A 12085-nucleotide genomic window follows, 5' to 3' on the forward strand; every position below is an offset into this window, starting at 1 on the left:
GACTTTGAAAGTTATCCACTTTTTAATTTAGCAAAGAAAGCACCTCATAAAAAAGGGTATGGATTGTAATACATAATATAAAATAAATATCCATGAGTCAATACTGTTAAAAATAAATGATTAAGTATATTAAGCCTTCCCTCTCAAAACCCCTAATTCCAGTCTAATCATTAAAAAAAATTAGACAAGAGTGCTTGGGTGGCTCAGCTGGTTAAGCCTCAAACTCTTGATGTCAGCTCAGATCATGATCTCAGGATTGTGAGATTGAGTGCCTGATCAGGCTCTGTGCTGGGCTTGGAACCTGCTTAAGATTCTCTCTCTGCCCCTTCCCCTGCTCCTTCTCTTAAAAAAAATTAGGGGGACCTGGGTGGCTCAGTTGGTTAAGAGTCTGATTTCAGCTCACCCCAGAGTCCTGGGATGGAGCCCCATGTCAGGCTCCCTTCTCAGCGAGGAGTCTGCTTCTCCCTCTTCTTCCGCCCCTATTCCTGCTCATGCTCACACTCACTCTCTCTCTCAAATAAATAAATAAAATCCTTTTTTAAAAATGAGACAAGTCCCAATTGAGGAACATTCTACAAAATACCAGACCAGTACTTCTTAACACTGTTAAGGTCATCAAAAATAAGGGAAGTCTGAAAAATTGTCAGATCCAAGAGGAGCTAAAGACAGCATAAGGACTAAATGAAATGTGGCATCCTAGACATGATCCTGGAACAGAAAAAGGACATTAGGTAAAAAATATGGAAATCTGAATAAAATAAAATAAATCATTAATATTGGCTCATTAACTGTAACGAATGTGGAATACAAATTAAGATGTTAATAATAGGAGAAATTGGGTAAAGAGGTAGGGGAACTCTATTATCTTTGCAATTTTTCTATAAATCTAACTGTTCTAAAAATGAAATTTGCTTTTTAATTATTTTTTAAGTAAGCTCTAGGCTCAACATGGGGCTTGAATTTACAACCCTGAGATCAAGAGTCACATCCTCTACCAACTGAATCAGCCAGGAGCCCCTATAGTTTATTTTTTAAGTTTATGTATCATGATCCCATTCTTGTAAAAATATGTATACATGTACACAACAATTTTTAAATATGATACAGTTTATTTTTTTAATATTTTATTTATTTGTTAGAGAGAAGAGGAGGAAAATAGAGAGAGAGAGAGGCAGAGGGAGAAGCAAACTCCCCGCTGAGCAAGGGGCCTGAGGCCAGACTCGATCCCAGGACCCTGGGATGACAACCTGAGCCCAAGGTAGACCCTTAACCAACTGAGCCACCTAGGCATCCCAATACAGTTTATTTTTAAGTTTCACTTTATATATGATTGTTATATATATATATATATATAGTCTATATAACATTATTTCTAAGCCTTATAGAGTATGCTTTATTTTCGGATTAAAGTTTGACATTTTTCACAGGGATTGATTTAGGAATAACTAAGACTTAAAGGATTAAAAGTTAATGCCGACAAGCCACTTAGACAGTGCCTGGCACACAGCAAGCTCTTATGAAATGTTAGCAGTTACTACCATTATTATTACTATTGATGACATCAATGACTCCTTCTAGTGACTTCTCAATACCAACACTTTATTGGAATCGATTTAAATGGATGTTTACATATTTATAAATATAACTTATTTTGTCACAAATATATCAGGTCAGGAAATTAAAATATGAAAACATATAGAGAGCTTAGACATCCTTGTCCTCAACTATTATGTTACTTATTCCTTAAAAGAGAGATTTATTTCCCGCCAGTTACACTTTCCCCAACTCACAAAAGGCATCATTTACAAAATCTGAAATAAGTTCTACAACACAAATAAATGGAAAGATATTCCATGTTCATGGAAGGGAAGAAGTAATATTGTTAACATGACAATTCTAACCAAAGCAAACTGCAGATTCAATGCAATCTCCATCAAAATACCAATGACATTTTTCATAGAACTAGAACAAATAATCCTAAGATTTGTATGGTGCCAAAAAATATCCTGAATAGACCAAGCAATCTTGAAAAAAGCAGCACAAATTTCCCTAATTTAAAACAATACTATAAAGCTATAGTAATCAAAATAGTGGGATACTGGCACAAAAACAAGCACATAGATCAATAGAATAGAATAGAAATCCCAGAAATAAACTCATGAACATAGGGTCAACTAATCTATGACAAAGGAGGTAAGAATATACAAGAGGGGAAAGACAATCTTTTCAATAAATGGTGTTGGGAAAACCGAACAGCTACATACGAAAGAATAAAACTGGACCACTATCTTATACCACAAACAAAAATAAGTTCAAATAGATTTAAGATTCAAATACAACACTGAAATCATAAAACTCCTAGAAGAAAACATAGGCAGTAAGCTCTTTGACATTAGTTTTAACAATATATATTTTTTTACCAGTCTCCTCAGGCAAGGCAACAAAGTCTAAAATAAACAAATAAAATCACATTGAACTAAAAACCTTTGCACACCAAAATAAACCATCAACAAAATGAAAGGCACCCTGCTGAGTGGAACAAGATATTTGCAAATCATACATCCACTAAGGGGTTAATATCCAAAATATATAAAGAATTCATACATTAAAATTTTTTTAAAAGGCTCAGTTGTTAAGTGTCTGCCTTTGGCTCAGGTCATGATCCCAAGGTCCTGGGATCGAGCCCCACATTGGGCTCCCAGAGAGGGAGGCCTGCTTCTCCCTCTCCCACTCTCCCTGCTTATGTTCCTTCTCTCTCTGTGTCTCTGTCAAGTAAATAAATAAAATCTTTTAAAAATTTTTTTTAAATATTAAAAATGGGTAAAGGGGGGCACCTGGGTGGCTCAGTGGGTTAAGCCTCTGCCTTCAGCTCAGGTCATGATCCCAGGGTCCTAGGATCGAGCCCCACTTCAGGCTCTCTGCTCAGCAGGAAGCCTGCTTCCTCCTCTCTCTTTGTCTGCCTCTGCCTGCTTGTGATCTCTCTCTGTCAAATAAATGAGTAAAATCTTTAAAAAAATAAAAATAAAAGTGGGCAAAGGACTTGAATATACATTTTCCAATGAAGATATACAGATGGTCGACAGACAATGAAAACATGGTCAACATCACTAATCAAGGAAATGCAAATCAAAACCACAATGAGCTATCATCTCACACCTGTCAAAATTGCTAAAATCAACAATATAAGAAATAACAGATGTTGGCAAGGATGTGGAGAAAAGGGAACCCCTGTACACTATTGATGGGAACATAAATTGGTGCAGCCACTCTGGAAAACAATATGGAAGCTTCTCAAAAAAAAAAAATTTTTTTTTAATAGAACTATCATGCAATCTAGCAATTCATTTCTAAGTATTTATCCAAAGAAAACAAAAACATTCAAAGAGATATATATGCATCCCTATGTAATGCCACATTATTTACAATAGTTAAGATATGGAAGCAACCTAGGGATGCATGGGTGGCTCAGGTCATGATCCCAGAGTCCTGGGATCAAGTCCCACATTGGGCTCCCTGCTTCTTCCTCTACCTGCTGCTCCCCCTGCTTGTGATCTCTCTCTCTCTCTCTCTCTCTAACTCTCTCTCTCTATGACAAATAAATAAAATCTTTAAAAAATATATATAAAAAAATAAATTTTAAGAACGATATGGAAGGGGCGCCTGGGTGGCTCAGTGGGTTAAGCCGCTGCCTTCGGCTCAGGTCATGATCTCAGGGTTCTGGGATCGAGTCCCGCATCGGGCTCTCTGCTCAGCAGGGAGCCTGCTTCCTCCTCTCTCTCTGCCTGCCTTTCTGCCTACTTGTGATCTCTCTGTGTCAAATAAATAAATAAAATCTTTAAAAAAAAAAAAAAGAACGATATGGAAGCAACCTAAGTGTCCATTAGTAGATGAATGGATACATACATGTCATAGAATATTACTCAGCCATGAAAAAGAATGAAATCTTGCCATTTGCAACATCATAGATGGACCTAAAGGGTATTATGCTAAGTGAAATAAGTCACACAGACAAAGAATATTACTCTATTATTTTAATTTATGTGGAACCTAAATAAAAAATAACAAATAAAACAGAAACAGACTCATAGATAGGAGAAACATACGATTAATTACAGAGTGGGGCACAGGTTAGGAGTTGGAGAATGGGTGAAATAGGTAAAGGAGGCATTAAGAGGTGCAAACTTCCAGTTATAATATAACCATGGGGATGTAATGTACAGCGTAGGGAATATAGGGAATAATGTTATAATAACTGTACGGAGACAGATGGTAACAAGACATATGGTAGAGGTCATTCATAATGCACAGTAATATTCAATCATTATGATGCACACCTGAAACCAGTAGGATATTATATATCAATTACACTTGAATTTTAAAAATTAATACAAAATCTCTCTCCCATTAGTAACTTGATCTGCTTGGAACTATTAGCTCATTTACACAAAGACAAATTATTCTTCTAGACTATGGTCTGAGTGAAGGGCATATACTGAAGATTACCAATAAAAACAGAATCTCCAGTATAGTTAAGCCACAGATCGGCTTTGCCTTCATCTCCACTGTTTTGCCTTTCTCAAATTTCTAAGTTGGTGAAAGAAAAGAAAATCTCACGATGTGAAATGAAATAATCAAACAAAACATTTTAAAAATAATAAAGTGCTGGGGTGCCTGGGTAAGTCAGTGTGTTAAAGCCTCTGCCTTCGGCTCAGGTCATGATCCCAGGATTCTGGGATCGAGCCCTGCATCAGGCTCCCTGCTCAGCGGGGAGCCTGCCTCCCTTCTTCCTTCTCTGCCTGCCTCTCTGCCTACTTGTGATCTCTGTCAAATAAATAAATAAAAATCTTTTTAAAAAATTTTAAATAAAAATAATTAAATAATTAAAAATAATAATAATAGTAAGGTGCCTTAAGCATTAAAAATCAAAAGTTATTTTAAGTTTCTATGCTCTTTAAAAAGATATTGTGGGCCCCCAATTGGATTCTGGGTTAAAATCTTATTATTAAATCTGGCACGTTTGTGTTTGGCATTTTCTTTTACTAAATCAAAGGTGGAAACTTGAACCAGATTTTCTTGTCTGAATGTTTTTTACAAGAAAGTTTTTACTTCTAATTTTTTAAAAGATTTTATTTATTTATTTGAGAAAGAGAGCGAGGGCAGGGGGTGAGGGAGCACAGAGGGAGAAGCAGACTCCCTGATGAACAGGGAGCCAAGCCAGTGAAGGAAAGACTTGCCAGTGAAGAGAAACTACATTCTATTTCTGTGTCTACACCTGCCACCAACTCACATCGTATTATTGGATTGACCTCTTGCGTCACCTTCTCCATCTGAAAATATGGACCTGTTTATGTATAACTGCCTCCTAATAATGGTATGCCTTAATGAGTTCCTATTTATTAAGCATTTTGTGATCATGAGATAAAAGAATTTATAAAATACAAAACAATATAATGGTTCTTTACCTCTAAATTGCAGCAGTAACTTCACGGTTAGGTCTTTTCATCTGTAGTTTATATTAAGCTTATTATTTATAAACTATTTATTAAAATATCCTTACTTCAAGGAATAAATGAAACAAGACGGGATAGGAGGGAGACAAGCCATAAGAGACTCTTAATCTCACAAAGGGTTGCTGGGGGGACGGGGGAAGGGAGAGGGTGGTTGGGTTATGGACATTGGGGAAGGTACGTACTATGGTGAGAAGTGCGTAAGCCTGACGATTCACAGACCTGTACCCCTGGGGCTAATAATACATTATATACTAATTAAAAATTAAAAAAAAAATTTTTAAGTAAAATATCCTTACTTGACTCCTCACTCTAACCAGAAATGTCATTCTTTCCTATTTAGGAAGGTCTCATTCTTTAGCTAAATGTTAATTAACACTTTCCACTCTCCAAGAAATATTCTCTATCTAGTATGGTGCAACATAAATGCTCCTGAAACATCTAGTAGAACTGAATAAACTAAATATGAAAGTACTAAATTATGTGGTCATGGATTTCCAGTTATGTTCTATATAATCCGGCACATAATACCTGCTTTGATGCCATTTTAATTACTATTTTAATTACTGTTCTTTTTTTTTAATTACTGTTCTAAATCTAGTGGCCAACAGTAGCTTTGGACTGCCTTAGTAACTATGGACAAATTCTAACACATAATCCTGTGTCTCTATTGTTCAAATCATAAGATAGGAATAGTACTATTATGGTGATTATTTGGTAGATGTTGGGAATCTTTGGTAGGAAGCTGGGAAATGCTACAATAAAATCAAATCTAATTATATATACACAGATATGTGATCTAGAAATCTTTTTGTGAATGCTTTGATTAAAAATGCATGCACAGAGATTCTTCAACATTGACTTAAACAAATGATAAATGAGGGTTTTCATGCTTAAAACTGCACTTTATAAATGACACTGAATTGACTCTCTGACCTCCACTTCCTCACCTCTTTAAAAAATCTCCTCAATCTCCTCCTCTCCTCGAATGCCCCTAATCCTCCCAAATCTAGACTAACAAACTAGGGCTTCTCCTTTATATACCTCTACCCTAGATAGGGGTCTAGGGCAAGTTGCTCCCACATGTACCTCCCAGGCATATTGATTATTTTGAATTGAGGCTACTTAGGAAACGGTGGTACAAGCACACTCAGACCCCCCTCTGTCTTCCTGAAAGTAGGAAATAAATCTCCCATATGAAAAATATCCTCCCTATACTAAGAAGTAAAATAAATAAATAAATATTTTTTAAAAGCCTTATTACCAGAGATAGGGATGTTAAAGTTGAGAAGCCATAAAAGAAAACCTTGTTACTTTTTACTAATCCACTACCTTAGCCCAAATTCCACTTAGAATTCCTTTCTAATTAAAAATCCCAAACATGTGTTTTCCTTAGCCTATAAATTCCTCACAAATGTATTGTCTCTTTGTCTAAAATGTATAAAAACTGCCTGGCTTGGTCATTTCTTTGGGTTTCAATTTCATTATTCGGCCTCCATGTACACATTATAAAACAGCTTTCTTTCTCCTGTTAATCTCTTTCATTAAAATTGAATTCTTACTCCAGCCGGAGGGACTTGAAGGGTAGAAGAAGAAATCTCCCTCCCCTACACCTAGTTCCCCCAAATACAATCCTGCCAATTTCAACTCCAGAAGGTCTTCTGACTGGCCCCCTCTGCTCCCTAATGATTTCTTATCATTTCACATGGACCATCAAAATGTCTTGCTGCCAAAATCTCTGCCTCTACCAATTCTTCCTCTAGATTATCTCTGCCCCAACTCTATTCTCCAGGCTTAAAACCAGCTCCTTGTTTTAAAATCGGGTATAAACCCCTCTATGCCTGACATCCTGCAGACCCTGCTTTTGAAATTATTTCCTTTCCCCGTTTCTGAATGGTGAGATTTTACTTGATATTCAAGGCTCAACTCTAAAATGGAAGTCACCTCTGGGAAGCCTTTATCGATTCAGTGATTTCCCATCTCCTTCACTAGAGTAAGAATTTTCAGACAGGTCAAATCAGCTCTGAAGCTTTCACCCACAGCACCAAACACAACATAGGTACATAACAAATATTTGTTGAACCAAATTGAAGAGAATTTTTTTTTTAATTTCCTTTAAATAATCACAAAGCATGAAATTGAGGATATCAAGTCTCATCCCACGTTTTGGCGTAGAAATTTTTCAACATTTTTTTAACAACATGAGTTTGTTTCCTAATTATAAAAGTAATACATAATCATTATAGCAAACACCATAAAAAAAAAAACAATGAAATCAAGACAATCTATTATTGTACCACTCAAATAACCTCTCTTAACCTTTAATTTTTTTATAATTTATGTACTTATAGATAGGAGATAGTCAGTTCTGTAAATTCCTTTTAGAATATTTCCTCTATAAAATATAGGTTTAGCATAACCAAAAATGTTTAAGTGACTCTTTTGACCCTTAATGAAAATTGCTACATCCAAGATGATGAGTGAAACATAAAGAAGCCTGATGAGTTGATGATGCCCAGTGGGGAGCTAGAGTCACTGACTAAACAGGGGCTCTTACTATATGTGACTCAGATTTGTGTGTCAGCAAAGCTATTTACTAATAACCATATATTAAAAATTTTCAGCATTGCTCACAAAGCCAGAGGTCCACTCTATGTCCTTCTAGTCTTTTTTTTTTCCTCTGCATTTTTAAAATAAATCAGAATTATAGCATTGTGGACTAAATTGTGCCCCTCAAAATTCATATGTTGGAGCTCTAATCCCCAATACCTTCAAACATGAATATTTGGAGATAGGATCTATAAAAAGAAAATTAAGTTAGAATGAGGTAATTAGAGCAGACCTTAATACAACCTAACTGGCATTTTTCTTTCTTTCTTTTTTTAATAGGTAAGCTTTTTTTCAAAAGATTTTATTTATTTATTTATTTATTTGAGAGAGAGAGAAAGCATGAGTGGGGGTAAAGACAGGAGGCACAGAGAGAGAGAGAGAGAGAAAGACTTCCCCCTGAGCAGGGAGTCCAACACAGAACTTGATTCCAGAACATGGAGACCATGACCTGAGCCAAAGGCAGACACTTAACCAACTAAACCACCCAGGTCCCCCTCTTTTTTTTTTTTTTTAAGATTTATTTGTTTATTTGAGAGAGAAAGAGAAGAGAATATGAGTGGGAGGGCCAGGGGAAGAGGGAGAGAGACAAGCCCAAGCAGACTACAAACAGAGTGTAGAGCCCAATGTGGGGCTCATTCTCACTACCCTGAGATCTTGACCTGAACAGAAACCAAGAGTCAGAGAGGCTTAACCAACTGGGATACCCAGGCATCTCTAACTGGTGTTTTTTCTAAGAAGAGATTAGGACATACAATGAGAGGCCTCAGCACAAGGTCAATGTGAAGAGAGAAGAGAAGGGAATCATTTGACAGCCAAAGAGAATGGCCTCAAAAGAAACCAATCCTGCTTACACCTTGATCTTGACCTAGCTAGCAGACTTGTAAGAAAATTTTGTGGGTTTTGGCCACCCCAGATTGTGATATATTGTTATGGAAATCCTAGTAAACTAATATACATCATAAAGCACAATTTTATATCCTGCATTTTCTTCACTTAACCCTCATATCACAAATAATTTCCCATATATTTTCCAAAATATTCTTTGGGTCACCTTGGTGGCCCAGTTAGTTGAGTGACTGACTCTTAGCTTCAGCTCAGGATGTGATCTCAGGGTTGTGGGATCAAGCCCCACACTGGGCTCCACGCTTAGCATGGACTCTACTTGAGATTCTCTCTCCCTCTCTTACTCGTGTTCACTCAAACTCTCTCTAAAGTAAGTAAATAAAACTTTAAAAAATATTCTTCAAAAATATGATGTTTGGTGGCTATAAAGTATTCTATAGAGATGGACTATATTTAATCATATCCTATTACCGCACATTTTAGTTATTTCAGGTTTTCACTATTATAAATAATACTCCAGTAAACATCCTTACACACAAATTTTTGTCTGCATCTCTGATAATTTTTTAGGATAAAGTTCTAGATGTGGGGTTACTGGCAAAAGCATATGAATACTTTAAGACTCTTAATACATTGCTAAATTTTTAAAAAATACATCTCAGTTTATTTTTTAATAGGATTAAATGGGGGAAATGAACATAAATGTCTCAGCAGAGTAAATGACACAAAATAAATGCTCAGTAATGTGAGTCATCGTAATGATCATTAAATCCTATGCCAAGACACGATACACATCACCCACAGGCACATATCTATAGGGTCAGAAATCTAAGTAAGGTGATTTTTTTAAATTAATCATTTTTATTAACATATAATGTATTTTCTGCCCCAGGGGTACAGGTCTGTGACACTGCTAAATTTCTAAAGCAACTTTACCAATTTATACTCCCACCAATGCTATATAAGAATGCCCACATTAGGGGTAGTGGCAGGCTAGTTGATGGTGCATGAGACGCTTAATCTCAGTGTTGTGAGCTCAAGCTCTACATTGGGTGTAGAGATTACTTAAAAATAAAGTCTTTTTTTTAACATCTTAATTCTATTTCATTTTTTTTCGGTGTTCCAAGATTTATTGTTTATACACCATACCCAGTGCTCCATGCAATATGTGCCCTCCTTAATACCGCCAGGCTTAGCCATCCTCCCACCCCCCTCCCTTCTAAAACCCTCAGTTTGTTTCTCAAAGTCCACAGTCTCTCATGCTTCGTCTCCCCCTCCAATTCCCCCCAATTCACTTTTCCTTTCCTTCTCCTAATGCCCTCCATGTTATTCCTTACGCTCCAAGAGTAAGTGAAACTATATGATACTTGACTCTCTCTCTGCTTGACTTATTTCATTCAGCATAATCTCCTCCAGTCCCGTCCAGGTTGATACAAAAATTGGGTATTCATCCTTTCTGATGGAGGTATAATACTCCCTTGGATATATGGACCACACCTTCCTTATCCATTCATCTGTTGAAGGGCATCTTGGCTCTTTCCATAGTTTGGCTATTGTGGACATTGCTGCTCATTGGGGTACAGACGGCCCTTCTTTTCACTACATCTGTATCCTTGGGGTACCCAGTAGTCCAATTGCAGGGTCATAGGGTAGCTCTATTTTGAATTTCTTAAGAAATCTCCACACTGTTTTCCAAAGTGGCTGCACCAACTTGTATTTTCACCAACAGTGGAAGAGGGTTCCCCTTTCTCCACAACCTCTCCAACACCTGTTTACTGTCTTGTTAATTTTGGCCATTCTAACTCATGTAAGGTGATATCTCAATGTGGTTTTGATTGGAATCTCCCTGATGGCTAATGATGATGAATATTTTTTTTCATGTGTCTGTTAGCCATCTGTATGTCTTCTTTGAGGAAGTGTCTGTTCACGTCTTCTGCCCATTTTTTGACATGGTTATCTGTTTTGTGTTGAGTTTGAGTTCTTCTTTTTAGACCTTGGATATCAGCCCTTTGTCTGTAGTTTCATTTGCAAATATCTTCTCCCATTCCGTGGATTGTCTCTTTGTTTTGTTGACTATTTTCTTTGCTGTGCAGAAGATTTTGATCTTGATGAAGTCCCAAAAGTTCATTGTCGCTTTTGTTTCCTTTGCCTTTGGAGACATGTCTTGAAAGAAGTTACTGTGGCCAATGTCAAAGAGGTTACTGCCTACGTTCTCCTCTATGATTTTGATAGATTTCTGCCTCACTTTGAGGCCTTTTATTCATTTCGAGTTTATCTTTGTGTATGGTGTAAGAGAATGGTCAAGTTTCATTCTTCTATACACAGCTATCCAATCTTTCCAGCACCATTTATTGAAGAGACTGTCTTTTTTCCACTGTATATTTTTTCTTGCTTTGCAAAATATTATTTGAACATAGAGTTTCAAGTCTATATCTGGGCTCTCTACTCTGTTCCATTGGTCTATGTGTTTGTTTTTGTGCCAGTACTATGCCGTCATGGAGATCACAGCTTTGAGGAAAAGCTTAAAATCAGTCAATCAAGTCTCTTAAGAAAACAATGCTTTGAAGTTTGTTAAGATAAGACCTATGAATTTTATATGAGTTCAGCATCCTAGGCTTGTCCTCTCAAATGACTGAAACCATTATTTACACACAAATATTCTTTTATTCAACAAACATTCATTAGTAGACCAAGGACCACAAAGCACTGTGCCAGGCTGATTCCTCGCAAGCTTGGTTCTTTTTTTTTAATTTAATTTTTATTTTTTAATTAACATATAATGTATTATTTGTTTCAGGGGTACAAGTCTGTGATTCATCAGTTTTATACAACTCACAGCACTCACCATAACATATACCCTCCCCAATGTCCATCACCCAGTCACTCCATCCCTCCCACCTCCTTCCACTCCAGCAACTCTCAGTTTGTTTCATGAGATTAAGAGTCTCTTATGGTTTGTCTCCCTCTCTGGTTTAGTCTTATTTCATTTTTCCCCTCCCTTCCCCTCTGATCCTCCATCTTATTTCTCCAATTCCTCACATCAGTGAGATCATATGATAATTGTCTTTCTCTGGTTGACTTACTCCACCTAGTATGTTTCATCCACATGATTGCAAATGGCAAGA

This window comes from Mustela putorius, unplaced genomic scaffold, assembly GCF_011764305.1.
Source record: "Mustela putorius furo isolate JIRA1106 unplaced genomic scaffold, ASM1176430v1.1 tig00000450_pilon_pilon_pilon, whole genome shotgun sequence".
Taxonomy (NCBI): Eukaryota; Metazoa; Chordata; class Mammalia; order Carnivora; family Mustelidae; genus Mustela; species Mustela putorius.